The sequence below is a fragment of the Callithrix jacchus genome, chromosome 2 (assembly GCF_049354715.1).
Source record: "Callithrix jacchus isolate 240 chromosome 2, calJac240_pri, whole genome shotgun sequence".
Lineage (NCBI taxonomy): Eukaryota > Metazoa > Chordata > Mammalia > Primates > Cebidae > Callithrix > Callithrix jacchus.
In genome coordinates, this window is record NC_133503.1 from 41002646 (window position 1) to 41023606 (window position 20961).

The following is a 20961-nucleotide window of genomic DNA, read 5'->3' on the forward strand; positions in this document are numbered from 1 at the left end:
ACCCTTCACTTACTCTCTGAGGACCTTAGTCTCCCTGTTTGTAAAAAGAAAGAGAGGTTGGTGATTGCTTGTTCCCTGCTGTTGTTGAGTCGTGTGAAGCCTCAGGTGTGGCATTGATTTGGCTTCAGTCATGACCCAACGCCATGGCCAGGAAGCTACTGCTGCAGTAAGTGTCCTGGACATTAACACCGACCGCTTTACAGGAAGTGCTCACGGCTCTCATCCATGATGGCCCAGCATAAGGATTTGCAAAGCTGCCAAAGCTTTAGATGAGTGCCACGCCCATCTCTGGGAGCCTGCACGATGAGCCCACCTCTGTCAAGTCAGGGGAGGCCCTTTGTGCTGAACTCCAGATCAACAGACCTAAGGGAGGGTGATGACAGAAGAAGCCACGGGGACAGGTAGGCGGCCCCTGTGAAACTGACAGAGGGGGAAGATTCTGTATAGTGGTTGGTCGTGTTGTATCATAGTTAAGCACTGTGGCAAACAATCTCAGGCGATGGATGTTATCGAAGAGTACTTCAAACACAGAAATGAACAAACAGGCTGGGGGTGGTGGCTCATGTCTGTAATCCCAGGACTTTGGGAGGTTGAGGTGGGAGGATCACTTCAGCCTGGGAGGTGGAGGCTACAGTGAGCTGTGTTTGCATCATTGCACTCCAGTCACACTGTTTTAAAGAGAAGAAGAAAAAGAAGGTGGAGGAGGGGGAGGAAGAGGAGGGAGGAGAAGTGAACAAATAAAGAGTTTGGCTTGCAGGAAAAAAAAAAAAAGAGATTGGTGATTAAATTATGTCTAGATTTTTAAATCCTAGAACTATGTGAGGAAATAATTGTGCTTTATTTTTGTTGGCTTGTTTGTTTTATAATGTTCTCTATAAAATTGCCAGCTGGTCTGAGACATTAGAAGCATTAACAGAAAAAGGGGATTTTATCAATGTTTCAGCTAGGGGCAGGGTCAGGCATAGCCGAGGGACCTTAAAGCAGAGGGCAGAAAGTCCCGACTGCCAATCATTCATTCCTTCCAAAAGATTGTGCTCTCGTTCTTTAGAAGATTTTGAGTTTGATTTAACGACATAGTGCCTTTGGTAAAAGGAGCTTCGTAAGTCCTGAGATCCTAAAGACCTAAGCAAACTCTACATATTTTCTTAACTTTCTTCACTTTGTGAACAGTGAGGTAGGTCTTTATAAACAATTACAGCGAGCCTATGTATTGAAGCTCTTTGAGCCTGTAATGCATTGTTTGACCAGCCTGTCCAACTTTCAAACAGTCAGTTCCTGTCTTCTGGAAATGGCTTCCCATCACTCCAGCCTCACCTGCCTATACCTATCCCCCAGCCTTGGGGGCCGGCAAACACGTTTATATATCATCGTCACCTCTGGCTTCCTTGCTGGAAATATGCTCATTTTGAGGTTGAAAAAGCATCCGAGGAAATATTTTGGAGTGATGTTTGCTATGGAGCTCAGAATTGTCATGAACAGATACAGGAAGAATAGATTTGGGACTGAGGAAGGGAAAGCTGATGTGTCAGGGTGTTCGTGGATTAGCCACATGTCAATGTCCAGTGGGCAGTTAAACATGCTGACCTGCAGCTCCCAAAAGAAAAGAAGCTGCAGACATAGATTGAGAACCAGGGAAACAGGCTCTCCTTGAAGGGATGAGAACAGCTGTAGCTATCCAATGCGAGTGGAAGAGAACAGACCCTTATATGAAGAAGAGGAGGAAAAGCCAGCCAAAAAGGAATGCAAAAAACCCAGACCCCCAAAAACAGTGGATCTGAGGAGACAGCCTCTGGCTCATACAGGTGCCCTCTGTGTTTCACAAACCACTGGTGTTTAGTATTTTTTGCATAGGATGTCGACATTTACAGATACATTCATGTTCCTGCTTGTCTAGTGATCTGTCCACATGCACCATTAATTCCTAATGGAGTGAGGTAAAATATCTGGCCTTGTGTCTGCTCTTCCATTCTGATTGCAAAGATATCTGCTAGAACCGTTTGGAAAAGATCCAAGTGACCGGGTAGGAATGTCATAGCCCTGCTAACTTATTATAGGCAAAAAAAAAAAAAAAAAAAGATAAGAATTAGAATCCATCCTTTGGCTTCTTGATTTCTTATTTTGATTGAAAAAATGGGCTGTATAACTTTCTTCTTGTAGAGAACCAACAAAGGGGAAGATAGGCTTGTACTGGTGGGCTGGCGAGGGCATCAGAGATTCAAGTCCAGTTTTGGGTCTTGTCCCACCACCTGGGACTATTTCCTTCAGGTATGACCACATTTCCACCAGGAATGAGATAGCGTGAGAGTCATAGTTTCTTCCTCTCTTTTTTTTTTGAGACGGAGCTTTGCTCTTGTTACCCAGGCTGGAGTGCAATGGCGCGATCTCCGCTCATTGCAACCTCCGCCTCCTGGGTTCAAGCAATTCTCCTGCCTCAGCCTCCTGAGCTGGGATTACAGGTACATGCCACCATGCCCAGCTAATTTTTTTTTATTTTTTTTATTTTTAGTAGAGACAGGGTTTTACCATGTTGACCAGGATGGTCTCGATCTCTTGACCTTGTGATCCACCCACCTTGGACTCCCAAAGTGCTGGGATTACAGGCTTGAGCTACCACACCCGGCCTCTTCCTCTCATTTTTATGAAACCAAAGCCAAAAACATAGACATACCGGTTTGGTTGTGCAAATATTTTTGTGTTTCAGTTCACCAGTCATGGAAAATAATGGACACAGTTGCAGTTTGAACTATATCCCTAAGGTGTATTTATATATTTAAAACATAAGTTTAGTTTTGCAGTTGAGTAATAAAAGGAATACTTGGGCTGAGTTCAAAATTCACAAAAAGTACAACTTTTGGTTCACAGTATGGGTCAGACCCCTAGCTGCTTATTCTTAGCTGTCTTTTCAGAGAAATGTTGAGAAAACATCTTCCCCTTCACTAGAAAGGCCTATGAAAACCAGGTTACTTAATATTCCTCCTCTGTTTTCCTCTGGGTGAAGGCACATTTTCCTAAATTTAGTAAAGTTTAAGTAGATCTTCCTCCCCTTGTCACATCCTTCCTGTTTTGTTCATGATCTGGGGAAATGGGGGGAGTATTTTTTAAGTGGTGTTGCTGTTTCTCTTTCTGCTTGAGCATTTAGGATAGATCCTACATAGTAATTCCTGAGCATCCTGCCCTCAACAGAAGACCAGTGATGAGGTTAATGAGGTGTTGGAAGATGGCAAAACCAACTCCAGTGTTACGCTTTCCAGCTTCTTAATTAGGAGTCCTGATGAATGGCTTGCTTGTAAAATACTGGTTCCCTGGGTGACACCCGCGCCCAGCAAGGAGAGATGAGGAAGCACATGGTGAGATGAAACAGGGCAGCCAGTCCTCCGCTTTCTCCCAGGTTTGTCCAGCTCGCATCCAGGGCCTGCAGCTGTCTGTAGCTACCATAAATAATGTCCCAGGGGCTTCCAGAGGCTTCCAAAGGCCAGAGCTGCCAGTGCAGCATGAATTATCACGGAAACATGAGATAGCTGGGAGCTCTCTCGAGGCATTTTTCTCCTGCAGACCACTGGGCTGGATCCAGGGTCTCCCACAAATTTTTTTGTGTGTGTTTGTCAGATGGAGCCTATGTGGACTGTTGTGGAACTGGGTACTTCCAGGTACTCACAGTTGTGAAACCATAACGTTTCCAGGGGCCAGCCTTATTAAACTACCCAGGAGACTTGTACTTTGAGAACATACATTTAGCCAGTGTTGCACTCAGAGGAAGGACTGCCCTCATTGTGCTGTGATAGATGTGTGCTCCAGTATTTTCCAGGACTCTGGACATTGTCATTGGGACACAGCCACATTTCTTTCTCCCAAGTGAAAAAAGTTTGTTCCAGGAAAGACATCAAGGCTGTAAAGACAAACAGTGTGACTATCCATGGGTGGGTGAGGTACAGGGAAAAGAATCCCTTCTGGGAATAGAAATATGAACATTTCATTGTAATTTTACAAGTTGTATTTCCCCCAGACTAATCTTTGGGCAATTTTAAGAGATTGAGAAACCCACAGATACTATACTTACTATCTGGGTGATGGATTCATTTGTACTCCAAATCTCAGCATCATGCGATAGACCTTTGTAACGTGTCTATACATGTACCCCCTGATTCTAAAATAAAAGTAGAAAAAAGGAAAAAAGAAGGAAACAGAAAATCAGACTTGTAAGAGCAGTGATAGCAATTAGTGCCATTTCTCTTTCTACCCTACTTTTAAAAAATAACTTGGCAGGGCACAGTGGTTCATGCCTCTAATCCCAGCACTTTGGGAGGGCAAGGTGGGTGGATCATCTGAGGTCAGGAGTTCGTGACCAGCCGGGCCAACCTGGCGGAAGAAACCCTGTCTCTACTAAAAACACAAAAATTAGCCAGGTGTGGTGGCATGCACCTATAATCCCAGCTACTTTGAGGCAGGGGAATTACTTGAACCAGGAGGTGTAGGTTGCAATGAGTTGAGATCGTGCCACTGCACTCCAGCCTGGGCAACAGAGCAACACTCTGTTGCAAACAAAAACTTGATTTTTAAAAAATTTGGTGACTCATTCTATGCATTTTAACATTTGTATAGATTCTTGTAACCACCACCGTAATCTGAGTTCAAAACAGTTCCATCACTCACCCCCACTAAACTCCCTTGTGCTATCTCTTTATAAGCATCCCCTTCCCTGACCCCTAACCCTGCCAATCACTGATCAGTTCTCTTACTCTATAGTTGTGTCTTCTTGAGAATGTCAAATACATGGAATTCTATAGCATGTCACCTTTTTGAGACGGGCTTCTCTGACTCAGCAAAACGCCTTTGGGATCAGTCCAAGTCGTGTGTACCAACAGTTTGTTCCATGTTATTGCAGCATATGGATGTACCACCATTTGTTTATTCATTCACTTGTTGAAGGAGAATTGAGTTTTTTCCAGTTGTTCAAGTCCCTTATTTTTTTTAACTGTGCTAAAACATAGATAATTTTCCACTTTAGTTTTATTTATTTATTTATTTGAGATGGAGTTTTGCTCTTGTTACCCAGGCTGGAGTACAATGGCATGATCTGTGCTCATCACAACCTCCGCCTCCTGGGTTCATGCAATTCTCCTGACTCAGCCTCCCGAGTAGCTGGGACTATGGCATGCGCCACCATGCCCAGCTAATTTTTTTGTATATTTAGTAGAGACGGGGTTTCATCTTGTTGACCAGGATGGTCTCGATCTCTTGACTTTGTGATACACCGGCCTTGGCCTCCCAAAGTGCTGGGATTATAGGTGTGAGCCACCGTGCCTGGCCTAGTTATTTTTATTTATTTATTTTTTTTTTGAGATGGAGTCTCACTCTGTCATCCAGGCTGGAGTACAGTGGCGTGATCTCCGTTCATTGCAACCTCCGCCTCCTGGGTTTAAGCAATTCTCTGCCTCAGCCTTCTTAATAGCTGGGATTACAGGCATGTGCCACCATGCCTGGCTGTTTGTTTTTTTTTTTCAGTAGAGACGGGGTTTTACCATTTTGGCCAGGCTGGTCTTGAACTCCTGACCTCATGATCCACCTGCCTCAGCCTCCCAAAGTGCTGGGATTACAGTCGTGAGCCACCATGCCCGACCCCCTTTAGCTATTTTTAAACATACAAATCAGTACCTGGTGCTAATTGCATTCACACAGTTGTGTAATCATCACAACTATCTGTTTCCAAAACATTTCCACCACTGCACATAGAAACTGTGTAACCATTAAGCAATAAGTCTCCATTTCCCCCAGCTCCTGGCAACTTCTCATCTACTTTTTATCTCTATGAATTTGCCTATTCTAGATATTCTCATATAAATGGAATCATACAATACTCAGCCTTTGTGTCTGGGTTTATTCACTTAGCATAACGTTTTTAAGGTTCATCCATTTGTAGCACATATCAGCACTTCATTCCTTTTTATAGCTGAGTACTATTCCATTCATTACATGTATGTAATGCAGTTTTCTTTTTCCACTCAGGTAGGGGACACTTGGGTTGTTTATACTGTTTGGTTATTGTGAATAATGTTGCTATGCACATTGGCATACAAGTATTTGTTTGTGTCCCTGCTTTCAATTCTTTTTTTTTTTTTTGAGATAGGGTATCACTCTGTTGCCCAGGTTGGAGTGCAGTGGCATGATCTCAGTTCACTGCAGGCTCAACCTACCCAGCTCAAGCAATTCTCCCACCTCAGCTTCCAGAGTACAGGCACATGCCAGCACACCTGGCTAATTTTTTTGTTGTTGTTGATTTTTTGTAGAGATGCGGTTTTACCATGTTGCCCAGGCTGGCCTTGAATTCCTGGGCTCAAGCGATCCATGTGCCTCAGCCTCCCAAAGTGCTGGGATTACAAGTGAGAGCCTGACCCTTTTTTTTTTTTGAGTTTGAGATGGGGTCTTGCTGTATGACACGGGCTGGAGGGCAGTGGTATGATCTTGGCTCACAGCAACCTCAGCTTCCTGGGCTCACCTGCTTTTAATTCTTTTGCCACCCCTACTTTTTAATTTAAATTGACAGGGAAAGGAAGGTTCTAATTCTAAGAATCTGATATTTTGTGTGAATCTAGTAATTGTTCTTTGTATTTCGTAAGCTTAAAGGATTTTAGGAATTCTACCCATTTTTTTTGTTGTTGTTGTTCATTAAGGTCCCCTGTGTTCTGTGAGGAGGACGATGGTAGTCAGGATTTGATTATGGGAAAAGTGGACTTGTGGAAATGGCCCAGAGCCCTTTCGGGGGAGCCAGCCTCGGTTTGTGTGCCCTCACTCAAGTCGTGGTATAATTGTTTGCTTGGGTTTGGAAGTAGCCTTTGATAAGCATCTCATGTGATCTACTTTATCTGGCTTTTGCTTCATTTCACCAGAGTTTGCCAGGCCATTAGGAGAAGACTTAAGGAGATAGGGGCCAAAAATACCATGTGGGAAGAAGCTTTCAGACTCAGTAGGATCTGTTTTCATTTGATGTGTCTGAACCTAACCAGATTCAGGGCTCAGCTAATTCTGCACCCTATTTAGAATGATTGGTAGTAAGGCCAGTCTAAATTGTAAAATGTTTATGAAATAGATTATGATTACCTTCAAGGATGTGCCTTTGTGACAAAGAACTTAATAGACTTTAATTAAGAGATTGCTATAATTTATATTTAAGTAGTTTCATTTGTATACAGTAGGGGCTAAAGTCATTAAAAAGCAGTGGTATTTTTAAGTAGCTTAGTTTCTCTTCCAATGTTGTTAGTTGGCCTATTAAATTTCCCCTGATAAACATTGTAAATATAGGAGTTCAGCCTAGTCTTTCTTATCATGAATTGCCATCCCATAGAGACTAAGAATTATAAGGTTATCGTTCTGTACAGCTGGGCTTGGGCTCTTTGTTGACTGGATATATAGCAGAGTTTGGTTGTTTTTTTACGTGCATAAACATTCTTTTGCCCCTAGAGTGTAACAAACCCTCCCCTTTACCAATCCCCTGCCGTAGCCTTCTGCCAAGCCTAATATTCTCACCCTAAGAGATTCTTTTGGCTTAAAACCCTTCTTTCCAGGAAGCTGTTAAATCTAACAGAGAGAAAGAGAGAGAGAGAACCAGAGTCCACATATGCATTGTTAGTGTCAGAGAGTTCTAGGAGGGGTGTGTCTGTGTGTGTGTGTGTGGGGGGGGGGTGAGTGTGTGTGTGGGTGTGTCCATGTGTGTTTCTGTTTTCTTTTGAAAGGAAGAAAGGACTGTAAATCTATTCTGGATCACCTGGATGATCACTGGGCGAGCATCTGGCCACACTCTTTCAGTTCCCAGGTTTGCATGGAGGTTTGTGCTCACACAGGGGCTTGTGATACTACCCCATCACAAGGTAGACCGAAGAGAAGACAGAGTGTGAAAACTAAGTCATCAGAGGCTCACACTAACTGAGGCATTCCACACTCAAAAGAGCCTGGTGGTTGATACTTTATTCATTGTAGGTGAAGGTGAATACAGAGCCAGCTTCGTAGGTCCTAAGTTCATTAGGCATTTTTCCTCAACTAATATTTTGGTATTATATTTTGGGATCTCATTAAATTGGTTAGCCTTTCAAAATAATGGAACAGAGGTTAAAATGGGTTTATTATTTAAAAAGAGTAATTAGCCTGGGTGCGGTGGCTCACGCCTGCCAATCTAGCACTTTGGGAGGCCAAGGTGGGCTGATCATAAGTTCAAAAGTTCGAGACCAGCCTGGCCAACGTGGCGAAACCCTGTCTCTCCACTAAAAATACAAAAATTAGCTGGATGTGGTGGTGGGCGTCTATAATTCCAGCTACTCGGGAGGTTGAGGCAGGAGAATTACTTGAATCTGGGAGGCAGAGGTTGCGGTGAGCCGAGATCATCTGTGCCACTTCACTCTAGCATTGGCGACAGAGAGAGACTCCATCTCAAAATAAAAAGGAGTAATTACAACAATATAACAATAACTTACAGAGCCTTTTGTGTGTCCTGGGCACAGGGCTAAATGCTGTCCTCATATTGTTGTATTGAGTCTTCACAACTTCCCCATGAGTAAGTATTCTTACTCTATCCACTTTATAGGAGAGCAGATAGAAACTAAGAGGTTCAGTCCTTACCCAGATCACACAGCGGGATTTAAACCCAGGCAGTCTAACTCCAGACCCATCATTCTGAGCCACTATGCTGGCCTCCCACAGTGAAACAGAAAGCATAAAACTATATTGCAGGATTCTAGTTTCTAAGAATCTGGTATTTTGTCTGTGGAAACAGCTCAAGCATCCATCAACAGATAAATGGATGGTGCATTCTGTCACATTTATGTCAATATTTTGAATTTTATTGACACTGTAACTTTGTTTTTAATGTATAAATAAACCACATATATATTTACACATTTGTTTGGCCTTAATAGTTGTGTAATAACTATAAGCATATGAGTTTTATACCTAGTTTTATATATTTGTGCATATTTTAGTAATATTATAATAAAAGTGGCTTAGGTCAACACTGGCAGGCCACAGTATTATGTCATTAACACCCTGAACACATTAACACTGTTTACTTTAAATAAAATCCCTTAATAGCCTAAGAGACTGAACCTATTTTGATGGCTGGGAATGAAGAGGTCATGAGAAGGTTCAAAACAGAAGTTCAGAAATGGATCTGCAGTTGGTTACGAGGCACCAACAGTGGGGGTTGATGGTTATTTTCTCTTAGCTTTTCGAAGACCAGATTCTGTTCTCTCCCGGCCACTGTCATCGTGTTAAGAAGTCTGCTGCCACTGGAAATGCCACTGTGGAGGTCATCATTCTTTCCTCCAGCTACTTTTTTTTTTTTTTTGAGATGGAGTCCTGCTCTGTTGCTCAGACTGGAGTACATTGGCGCAGTCTTGCCTCACTGAAACCTCTGCCTCCCAGGTTCAAGTGATTCTTCTGCCTTAGCCTCCCAAGGAGCTGGGAGCTGGGATTACAGGTGCCCACCACCATGCCTGGCTAATTTTTGTATTTTTAGTAGAGATGGGGTTTCGCCATGTTGGCCAGGCTGGTCTCAAACTCCTGACCTCTTGATCCACCCAGCTCAGCTACCCAAAGTGCTGGGATTACAGGCATGAGCCACTGCGCCTGGCCTCCTTCAGCTGTTTTCTAAGATACTCTCTGTGGCATTTTTCATGCTCACAAAGGTGTGCCTAGATGTGCTTATAGTTTTATTTGTACTGTAGGGAACTCCATGTCCTTCCTGAACCTCGGGATTCTTGTCTTTCCTCAAAACTGGAAAATCATCCGTGATAATTTCTCCACATACCATCTCACCACATTTCCATGCTTCTCTCTAATGGGAACTCCTCCTCTCATTCTGTTTTTCATGCCTCTGCCCCACTCATTTATCTCACCACATGACATTCTGGTTAATTTCTGCAAGTCAGTTTTTCTGTTTTCTGTGTTCTCTTCAGATGTATTCAATATAATATTTAACTCATATATTAGGTTTTGTTTTTTTTTTTACTGGAGGAGGGAAGTTTATGTCATTACTTTTTAAAACAACTTTATCAAGATTGAATTTATGTACAATAATATGGCTGGGCATGGTGGTTCACGCCTATAATCCCAGCACTTTGGGAGGCTGAGGCAGGCAGATCATCTGAAGTCAGGAGATCAAGACCAGGCTGACCAACATGGCAAAACCCCGTCTCTACTAAAAATACAAAAATTAGCTGGGTGTGGTGATGGGCGCCTATAATCCCAGCTACTTGGGAGGCTGAGGCAGGAGAATTGCTTGAACCCGGGAGGCAGAGGTTGCAGTGAGCCCAGATTGTGCCATTGCAGTCTAGCCTGGGTGACAGAGCAAGACTCTGTCTCAAAAAAAATAATAATAATGCATACCTGTTTATTTTTATTTATTAATATTTATTTCTTTTGTAAAGTTCAAAATCATCACATTTATTATTTTATTTCCTGAGTTTTCTTTTTTTTTTTTTAACTATTATTTTAGGTTCAAGGGTACATGTGGAGATTTGTTACACAGGTAAACTCATGTCACGGGGATTCGTTGTACAGATTATTTCATCACCCAGGTATTAAGCCTCATACCCAATAATTATCTTTTCTATTCCCCTTCTTCCTTCCACCCTCAAGTAGACCTCAGCAGCTGTTGTTTCTTCCTTTATAAGTTCTCATTATTTAGCTCCCACTTACAAATGAGAATATGTGGTATTTGGTTTTCTGTTCCTGTGCTAGTTTGCTGAGGATAATGGCCTCCAGCTCCATTCATATTCCCACAAAAGACTGGTCTCATTCTTTTTTATAGCTGCATAGTATTCCATGGTATATGTGTACCACATTTTCTTTATCCAGTTTGTCACTGATGGACATTTAGGTTGATTCCATGTCACTGATGTTATGAATAGGAGCACACTTATTTAAATTGTGCAATTAGATTCTTTTGATGAATGTATATACCCATGATATCACCACCACACTCAAAATACAGAACATTTCTATCACCTCTAAAACTTTGCCTATGACCCTTTGGGAAATTTTCAACAATTCTTTCTTCAGATATTTTTTTCTACTCTCTTCTTTGTCCTCTTCTTCTGGAATTACCATCATACGTATAATGAACATTTGGATATTGTTCCCCCAGATCTATAAGATTCCCCTCATTTTTCTTCAATTTTCATTCTTTTTGTTATTTGGATGTGGCGTTTCTGTTGCATTATCCTCATGTTCCTTGATTCTTCCTTCTGCCATCCCCAACATTCAGTTAAGCTCACCTAGTAAACTTTTAAAATGTCAGATTTTGTAGCTTTCAGCTCTAGAATTTCCCCCTTTCTGATTTTATATGTGTTTTAGTTTTAATTTCTCCACTGAGAGTTCCAAGCTGTTCACTCAATGTATACCACATTTTTGTTAAATTCTTCGAACATATTTATAATATCTGTTTTAAAGATTTCGTCTGGTAAATGCAACATTTGGAGCCACTCAGGATCAGTTTCTATTGGCTGCCTTTTTCTCTGAGTGTAGAGTGTACTTTAATGTTTCTTTGCATGTATAGCAATTTCTAGTTGAAGGTTGGGCCTTATAGATAATACATTATGGCAACTAGATTCTGTTGTATTCTTCTGAGAACTATTGAGTTTTTCTTCTAGTAGGCAACTGACTTGTTTAGTTTCCAGTCACAAACTTTGTCCCCCTGTGATGCATAGCAGCCAGTATCTCTCTTTTCATGGCTTCCCATTGCTGCTTTTCTGCCTGCCACTTTGGGAGTTTTCCCTCTTTCTTTGTAATTTGGTAGTTAGCCAAGGATTTCAGCAGAGTCAGCAGTCACCTTCTTTGTTCCTTTCTTTCTTTCTTTTGTTTTTTTTAAAGACATTTATTCAGCGTCATGATCAGACTATTACATTTAGCAATCAACAGCATGGGTGTAAAAAAAGAAAAAGAAAAAAAGAAAAAAATATCTACATTAAAATCCTTTGTTGGAATGCTTTACACTTCCCACAGAATAGAAACTAAAATAACCTGTTATACAATTAGTCACAAATACAGTCCTTGAGTTTTTTGCCCATATACATGAGTGGTTGTCTAAATCATGTCTTCTTTGTAACAGCTAGGCCCTGCCACCACTGTGCTTGGCTGCGTTCACAAGTCTATTGTAACCTGTAGCTTCCCTGTCACTTCTCTGGCTCTCCTCTCCTGCTAAGTTTTGTTTCCTAATTAAAATCTTCTGCCACTGTCATAGCTACTGCTGCTACTGGAACCGCCATGGCCACCTTGGTTTTGTGGTTTGGCAAAGTATTGGCCACCACCACCATAGGGGCCAGAGCTTCTGCCTCCAAAATTTTCTCCCTTCATGGGTCCAAAATTTGAAGACTGATTGTTGTAACTGCCAAAATCATTGTAGCTTCCACCACCTCCAAAATTGCCTCCATCATTACCAAATCCATTATAGCCATCCCACTGCCACCATATCCACCAACACCCCGGCTGCCACCAAAGCCACCACAACCACTGAAGTTTCCTCCACGACCAAAGTTGTCATTTCCACTGAAACCACCTCCACGACCACCACCAAAGTTTCCAGAACCACTTCGACCTCTTTGGCTGGATGAAGCACTAGCCAGCTCTTGCTTTGACAGGGCTTTCCTAACTTCACAGCTATGGCCATTCACAGTCTGGTATTTCTGAATGACAGTCTTATCCATGGAGTCATGGTCATTAAAGGTTACAAAGGCAAAGCCCCTTTTCTTGCCACCGCCTCTGTCAGTCATGATTTCAATCACTTCAATTTTTCCATACTGTTCAAAATAATCTCTGAGGTGATGTTCTTCAGTGTCTTCTTTAATGCCACCAACGAATACTTTTTTCACAGTTAGGTGGGCACCTGGTCTTTGAGAATCCTCTCTTGAGACAGCTCTCTTGGGTTCCACAACTCTTCCATCCACTTAGTTTGGCCTTGCCTTCATGGCTGCATCCACCTCCTCCACAGTTGCATACATGACGAACCCAAAGCCCCTGGAGTGCTTGGTGTTTGGATCTCTCGTTACCACACAGTCTGTGAGCGTTTCCCAGTTGCCCAAAATGGCTCCTCAGGCTCTATCGGTTGTTTTAAAGCTCAACACTCCAATGAAGAGCTTCCTCAGCTGTTCCGGCTCTTTAGGAAACTCTGACTTAGACATGACCAGGGAGAAGAGAGACTTTAACAATGCTGCTTTGGCGGCGTCCACGGGCAGAAAGGAGCAAACTGACGAACATATCTGTTCCTTTCTTGCTTACAGATGTTCCCACTCCTTGATTTCCAGCTACTTGCCTGATTTTAGGCTGTCTCTGACATTTCACGGCTGCAAGATTCAATTTTCTGTCACCTGAATTGTGCACAGTAAGGAAATTTACTAAGTCTGTTTGTTTGTTTGTTTGTTTTTAAAAGGCAGCACATTCACATGGCTCTGTATTCAAGGGTAGATTTCTCTCTGGTTTCTGTCCACTTTTTCACCAGGTTCCTTAGGGTCTTTAACCACATATGTGTAGTTTAGCTTTCGGCCAGAAACTTGGACAGAGTTTATACTCAGAGTTTGTACTCCTTCTGTGGTTTTTCTGCTGCCAGTACTTTTCCTGTAGACTTCTAGCTACTCTTCAGCCTTGAACGCCAATCTGTGGAAACTTTAGCTGGTAAGGTTGTGGTTTTCCATGGCTGTTTCTCATAGCCCTAGCTGTGAGAGTTGTGTATCACCCTCAAGTGAGGAAGATATAAACTTGAAATTCCTACTCCTTCCTGTGGCAGTTTTTAAGATTAAAGTCTCCTGCTTCTATCTGCTTTTGGATTCTCTCCGGGGTCTTTAGATAATTGCTCTTTAAAAAAAATTCCCAGACCTGTTTTTATCATTCTTATCAGAAGGAACATTTCAGAACCACTTCAATCCTCTGCCATTTCTGGAAATTATCTGCCTCTTGGGTTTTGCATTTCAGTGTCTTCATTTTTCATTTGAAGCTTTATTTAGTCACTTTCTGAATTAAATCTGCTAGTGTTTGTGATAGTCTTTTTATTTCTCAATTTTAGGTCCTTTCTGAAAAACATATTGGATCGTTTTAAAGATGTTTATTTTATGGCCTGTATCCAGTCAATGTCCTGAAGCTCTTGCATGTTCAGAAATGCCATTTGGTGTGTCTGCTGGCTCTCTCGTTTAACTGTTTATAAGTAATTTTTGAATTATGAGCTATTGATCAGGGATGCAGTAAACATGGAAACACCAAGCATCCTGATTAAGGGCTTTAGATCCACAGGGAGGCTTTTGTTTGCTTTCATCCGGTGTCCCAGGAATATCACGGATCTCTTTCTTTCTTTTCTTTTCTTTCTTAGTTTTTTTTTTTTTTTTTTGAGATTGAGTTTCACTCTTGTTGCCCAGGCTGGAGTGCAATGGCATGACCTTGGCTCACTGCAACCTCCATCTCACTGGTTCAAGCAATTCTCCTGCCTTAGCCTCCCGAGTGGCTGGGACTGCAGACACCTGTCACCACGCCTGGCTAATTTTGTATTTTTACTAGAGACTGGGTTTCTCCATGTTTGCCAGGCTGGTCTCGAACTCCTGACCTCAAGTGATCCTCCCGCCTTGGCCTCCCAAAGTGCTGGGATTACAGGCATGAGCCACTACACCCAGCATGGACCTCTTTCTTATGTTAATTTCTAAGGCTAAGGGTTCCTAGACCAAGCAGGTATAACTTTGTAGCCCAAATCTTCTTGAGGACAGGCTCATGATTATAGGGCTGAAGAAAGCCACATCCTTAGGCCAATGAAGAGACTATTTTTTGGATTCATCCCTTCACTGACAAGAGTGTAGTTCTTTGAAACTCCTGGTTAGCAGATGTCTCGGTTGAGGTTCCTGCCTACCTTCAGCTCAAGATCTGGATTTCTGCCTACCCCTGCTCCCTGAGGAGTTTAAAAACCGCGTCTACTTGACTAATGAACCCCCAATACTGCCTATTTACTGCTATGATTTTTTTTTTTAATTTTTCTGTTTGATTTGACTGTCTACTTTGGGAATTTTAAAATAAAAGTAAAAATAATAGTATAATAACCACTCGTACACCTACTGCCTAACAACTTATGTTAGAGTTTTCCAGAGAAGCAGAACCAATAGAGGATGTGTGTATGTGTATGTCTGTATGCGCCTATGTGTATAGACAGTTAGATATATTTATTTTAAGGAATTGGCTTGCATGGTTGTGGAGGCTGGCAAGTCCATCGCACTGCAGGGTATGATGATGGCAGGCTGAAAACTCGAGGAAGAGCATGGTAGTCCATGCGTATAGTCCTAGCTACTTAGGAGCCTGAGGTGGGCGAATCCCTGGAGGACAGGAATTTGAGGTTATTGAGCTATGATCATGCCACTGCACTCCAGTCGGGAGACAAGGTGAGACTCCCATCTCAAAACAAATAAGTAAAAAAATACGTAAAGGAAGAGCTGATGTTATAGTTTCAGTGTGAAGGCTGTCTGCTGGCATAATTCCTTCCTCCTCAAGGGAGGTCAGTCTTTTACCTATTCAGGCCTTCAGCTGATTGGATGAGGCCTACCCACATTATGGAGAAGAATCTGCTTTACTCAAAGTCTAATTAAGTGTTATCCTCATATAGAAGATACCTTTACAGAAATAGCTAGAATAATATTTGACAAATATTGGGGGACTATGGCCTAGCCACAGTGACACATAAAATTAACCACTATACAAGTTAATAATAATTCCCTGTTATCCTTCAATAAATCCTTAATAATTTTTGAATGTCATTTAATATCCATTTCATATTCACATTCCTCTAATGTTTTCAAAATTGTCTTTCATGGTTGTTTTTTTGCAAATCAAGTTCCAGTCAAAGACTAAGCATTCATTTAATTATTATCTTTTAATTCTTCCTTAATTTAAAAGATGTGGAAGAAATGTTCCAGAGAATATGACAGGAAAAAAAAGGATGAAAAATAAGAGAGAGAGAGAGAGAGAGAGAAAAAAAAAAGAATATTAAAGTATCAAATTGGGAAGTCAAGCTTCTGCTAATAGTAGAGCTGGGGTGGCAGGGGATGTTGAATAAATGGATAGGAGACAGTTATCCAAAAAATTTCACCAGAGGGCTGGGTGCCGTGGCTCACACCTGTAATCCCAGCACTTTGGGAGGCCGAGGCGGGTGGATCACAAGGTCAGGAATTTGAGACCAGCCTGGCCAATATGGTGAAACCTAATCTCTACTAAAAAAATACAAAAATTAGTCAGGTGTCGTGGCAGGCACCTGTAGTCCCAGCGACTTGGGAAGTTGAGGCAGGAGAACTGCTTGAACTCGGGAGGTGGAGGTTGCAGTGAGCAGAGATCAAGCTATTGTACTCCAACCTGGGTAACAGAGTGAGACTCTGTCTCAAAAAAAAAAAAAAATTTCACCAGAGAATTTCCTAGAATGAGAGGACATACATTTCTAGATTGGAAGGGCCCACCACAAACTCAACACAGTGAATAAAAAGATCCACACTAAGACTCACTATTAAAACATTTCAAACACTGGAAGCAAAGAAGATACTGAAAACTTCCGGAGGAAAAGAAGTTGTGCCATGTAATTGATCAGAAATCAGAATGATGTCACACTTCTTCATATCAATACTCTACTCTTAGGGAACAAAAGAACAATCCCTTGATGTTTCTGAGGGAGAATAATTTCCAACTGAAATTTCCATACCCAGCCAGACTGTCACCCAGGTAAAAGGTTAGAATGAAGACATTTTCAGGCACAAGGGTCTTTTAAAAAGGGACTTTCCGTGTACCATTTGTATAAAAGCTGCAGGAGGATATTTTAAAAGATGGGTAAGTGAGTGAAGAATAAATCAAGAAAGAGAATTCCACAGGCTCCTGGAACAGTCAGTCCAAAACAGGAGAGAGTTATAAGGAACCCCAGGAAAATCGTGGAGGGAAGCCATAGAGTGACTGCTGTGCAGAAAGCCCCAAGAACAGCCTCACGAATTGGAGAAAGAGATTGAAGGGCTTCAGAACGGATATTGCAGTGAAAAGTTGAATTGATAAGCAAAGTAGTTGACTGTACTGAGAGGCTTTTTAGAGATTTACCAGAAAGTTTGGGGCTGAATTAATGATAAATAGGTTGAAAATGGAGGAAATAAAAACCAGACACTGATATTAGAAAAGAGACACAATCATTTGTGTGGTCTTTATGCAATTAACAGTTACATGAATGTTGATCTAGCCAATGGTGTGATGTGGCTACATAAGGAGGGTGCAAATGGCACTGGGATGCCGGGGAATATCTGTATACTTCTGGCTGGCGGATAGGACAGAAAGCTAAATCCTTATTTCCCCAAATGAAGCCAATAGACACTGTTTAATATTGAAGAAAAAATCAGGAAATGCAATCTCAATATGGTGTTTAGAAATACAAAGTTATCAAAAGAAATATCTAGAGGAAATGAAAGTAGTTGCCACTGAGGGGCAGGAACTGGGTGCAATGGGAGAGGAGGCTGCTGTTTTTTGTTATTATAAACCCTACAGTACTATATGACTATTAAAACTATGGATCTGCATTCATTTGATAACATTTTAAAATATAAAAATTTAGAATTCATTAATTTCAGATTTTGTTTGTTTTGAGATAGGATCTCACTCTGTCTCCCAGGCTGGAGTGCAGTGGTGTGATCTCAGCTCACTGCAACCTCAACCTCCCAGGCTCAAAAGATCCTCCCACCTTAGCCTCCCAAGTAGCTGGAATTACAGGTGTGTGCTGCCACACCTGGCTAATTTTTGTATTTTTTGCAGAGAGGGGATTTTGCCACGTTGCCAAGGCTGGTCTCAAAGTCCTAGGGTCAAGCAATCCACCCGCCTCAGCCTCTCAAAGTGCTGGAATTATAGGCATGAACCACCATGCCCACCCTAATTTCAGATTTTTAAATACTCTTTGTAACTAACTGTGGCACACGTCACTATGCAGTATAACATCATCATGTTGGCGAAGTTCTAAGTCGTCATCACCTTCTTCAGGGCAGGGCATTCTACCTCCTAAATTTGCATTGTCCAGTACAGTAGCCACTAGCCATGCATTGCTATTTACACTTAAAATTAAAATTACAAAAAATTCAAGTTTCAATTATTCAGTCACACAATTCACATTTCCAAGTGCTCAAGAGCCACATGTGGCTAATAAGTATCATTCTGCTCAGCACAGATACCATTTCCATCAGCGTAGAAAATTCTGTTGGACAGTACTGTCCTAAGTTGTTCTCAGATTCATCTCTTCTTCCCAGCATGTTGCCATTCTCTCTGAGGCAGTATAGAGTAGCGATTGAAGGTATGGACCTCATAGTTGAAATACTTTAAATGGCTGTCATCACTCACTTGCTGTGTGACTTTGGGTATATCATATAACCTCTTGGTGCTTCCGTTTCTCCATCTTTAAGATGAAGATACTAATAGCATCATCAGTATCTTCTGAGGGTTGTAAAGGTAGACTGTGATCATGCATTTATCTGAAGTGCTGAGCACCATGCCTGGCCCATGGGAAGCACTCAGTAAAGGTTGCCTGCTACAGTTACTCCTCTTCCCTCTCCTCACCACCCACCTGGTCAGCCACTTCTGAGCTCATATGCAGTCCTGAAGGACAGTTCCCAATCAAACCCAAAGCTTCCCACCTCAAAGCCCACCCCTCTCTCTTTCTCTCCCCAAGGACTTCCTCGGGTGCAGGAGCTTGTCATTCCAGAGGCAGAGCTGCTCAGAAGTGCTGGGATTTACACCTCTAGTAGAAACCCTCAACCACAGGATGGAAATCAGTGGGTAAGTACCCCAGCTTCCCTGCTGGACAGTTCTGAGGTGCTTCTTCCACAATCCCTCACAGCCCCGTGCTGGAATTGAGGCCAGTTTTCTACAGCAGTGACCTGCTCAAGGATCCGCCCTTTGTTGGCCCTTCTTCCTTCCACGTATGACTTTCTCCTCCCTCAACTTGTGCTTCTTGGGTTTTCCTCTCAACCTGCACCCAAGTCATGGTCTCAGGGTCTGTTTTGGGGTACCCACACTAAGATCGTTATCATCATTATCATCTTATCATCATTGTCATCATCGTCACTGTCAATTCATTTTCTTTTCTCTTTTTTTTTTTTTTTTTTGAGATAGAATCTTGTTCTTTTCCTCAGGATGGAGGAGTGCAGTGGTATGATCTGAGCTCACTACAACATCTGCCTCCTGGGTTCAAGTGATTCTCATGCCTCAGCCTCCTGAGTAGCTGGGATTACAGGCATGTGCCACCCTGCCCAGCTAAGTTTTGTGTTTTGGGTAGACATGAGGTTTCACCATCTTGGCCAGGCTGGTCTCAAACGCCTGACCTCAAGTGATCCTCCTGCCTTGGCCTCCCAAAGTGCTGGGATTACAGGCATTCATCACTGTACCTGGCCAATTTATTTTCTCCTTATCTCAAGGCCAAGCTCCTGCACGAGCCTCCTGGTTTTCCCATCTTTTCCATGCTACAGCTAGAGCTGTCTCAGTTTAATCAAACTGTCAAGCTACGACTTAACTGCTTAAAATCTCCACTGGTTCCTTCTTGCCCAAAGGCAGAGTGGAACTCTGAAATAAAGAACCTTCCAAAATTCCCCAAATTTGTGAAGTAATTTTCCTCCTTTACCAGCTTCACGTGATGCTGCTCAACATCCTTTAAACCTGCTGTTCTCATTTGCACTTGTGCCCAGACCCGTGCTGTCTCCTCTGATGGAGTCATAATACTAGCAGTAATAGTAAATATTCATGGGCCACTTTCCCTGTGCCTTGCAGTGTTTCTGTGCAGTCTGTATGGCTTAGTTCACTGAATCCTCATGACAACCATGTGAGAAAGGTTATGCTCCTCTCCCTATATTACAGATAGGGAGACCAAGTCTTAGAGAAATCACAAATACAATGGTGGCATCAGAGGACTCTAGAGCTTGTGCCCTTTACTTGGCAGGAAAGTGACATCACACACACATAGTTAACTCACTGGAAAGAAACATTCCTTATGCAGGAGAGAGAAAACAAAAAGTCGCAGTGAGTAGTGTGGGTGATCTGCTCATCATTCCACTCCTTGCACTCGTGCTCCCAGGGCAGTGAGCGGTGAGGCAGGAGTCTGCCGTTGTCCCAGTTTTCTGGGTCTCTCATACCAGGAGCACTTCTTGGTTAAAGGTGCTTAATTATTCATTACAGTCCTAGGATGTGGCCCCCAAGCACATGCCAGTGTCTTCCTCTGGTGCTCAGCTGAAGTAGCAGTGATCTGTGATCTGTTTCCATGTGGGTGGAAGGAATGGCTATGTTGGATTTGCCCCACGATTTTTGGCCACGTGTGGCTCCCTGTCACACGTGACCCTGTGGTATCTAGTCCATGAGTGAGGTGGGACTCCATGGTCCTGTTTCCTTTTCCCACTTCCCCACCTGGTAGACACCTGCTGTCTTAGTCTGTCTGGGCTGCTGTAAAAAAGTGCCACAGACTAAACAGCATACAAACAACAGAAACTGACTGTTCACAGTTCTGGAAGCTGGGAAGTTCAAGATCATGGCACTAGCAGACTTGGTGTCTTGCGAGGCCCACTTTCTGATTCACGGTAAGTGGTTCATGGCTCCTTCTGGCTTTGTCCTCACATGGTGGAAGAGACAAGGCAGATCCATCAGGCCTCTTTTAGAAGGGCACTAATTCCATTGACCAATTACCTTCCAAAGGCCCTACCTCCCAACACTATCGCATTCATGATTCAGTTTCAACAGATGAATGTTGGGGACATGCAGGCATACAAACCATAGTGTCTGCTTATCTCTTGTGATACAGCTGAAATGTTACTCCTCTGGGAAGTCTTCGCTAACTCCTCTGGGAAGAATTTTTCCTCCTACCTGTGTTCTGGCAGCATTGAGTCCGTACTCCTCTTTGTGCTCTCCTAAGTTGCATTCTAATGATTTGTTTGATTATCACAATCTCTAGCTACATTGTGT

The 20961-nt window shown here is 42.5% G+C and overlaps 1 protein-coding gene across 8 annotated transcripts in view; it reads left to right on the forward strand.

Moving 5' to 3' along the window:
- The window catches only part of ARHGAP26 (Rho GTPase activating protein 26), a 914282-nt gene that overhangs the window by 239036 nt on the left and 654285 nt on the right, over positions 1-20961 (forward strand). For all 8 annotated transcript variants that reach the window (XM_078362030.1, XM_078362017.1, XM_078362007.1 and 5 more), the window contains one exon: positions 18686-18792. The gene's annotated coding sequence lies outside the window, so the exon portion shown is untranslated. The remainder of the gene's footprint in view (positions 1-18685; positions 18793-20961) is intronic.